Genomic DNA, 616 nt, shown 5'->3' on the forward strand with positions numbered 1-616 from the left:
TCCACACAAATTTTTCCCCGGCCTTAATTTGAGGCCGGCCTTTATTTGCCGTGTTGACCACGCCCCCGGCCACTATCAGAGGCCCGGCTTTTAATTGACAACAGGTCTTTATTTGAGGAATTACGGTATTTGTTTTTGAGCTTGCCAGTGTTGGATTCCACACCCGGGAGGGATCCAGGAAGTCTGCTGGCTTAAAGGGGTGAGGCTTGGAGCAGGAGCAGCTTTACAGAGGAGGTGGCCTAATTGGACACTACCACTGCGTGTTATGTCCGGGGGGTAGCTTTATTCTCTCCTTAGATATTTTGGGGTTTATATTTTTGTTGAGTTAAGGTTACGTATAAGTATTTCTTTTGGAATAAGTTTTAAGTAGGTTCTGCTGTTATTTGTAGTTTATGTAGTGTTATTGTGTGTGTGTCTCCCATGTGTGTTAAAATCGGTCAGATCAGCCAATATATAAGTCCCCTTTGTTTCTTTGGTAGAGGTCAGTTGTATTTTTGAGTCTCTTATGTTCAGAACTTTAGTTACCGTCTGTTTATTTGACCTCTTTTACAGGCCCAAAACTTTATCTTTATTTTGTTTTTTATTTTATTTTTGGGAAATAAAAACCCTTACTTTT

At 40.6% G+C, this 616-nt stretch overlaps 1 protein-coding gene across 3 annotated transcripts in view; it reads left to right on the forward strand.

Annotated features, from left to right (window-relative positions):
• Window positions 1-616, forward strand: part of drosha (drosha ribonuclease III) — a 102,643-nt gene that overhangs the window by 18,617 nt on the left and 83,410 nt on the right. The window lies entirely within an intron of this gene.

Source organism: Etheostoma spectabile, chromosome 22, assembly GCF_008692095.1.
Source record: "Etheostoma spectabile isolate EspeVRDwgs_2016 chromosome 22, UIUC_Espe_1.0, whole genome shotgun sequence".
NCBI classification, from domain to species: Eukaryota; Metazoa; Chordata; class Actinopteri; order Perciformes; family Percidae; genus Etheostoma; species Etheostoma spectabile.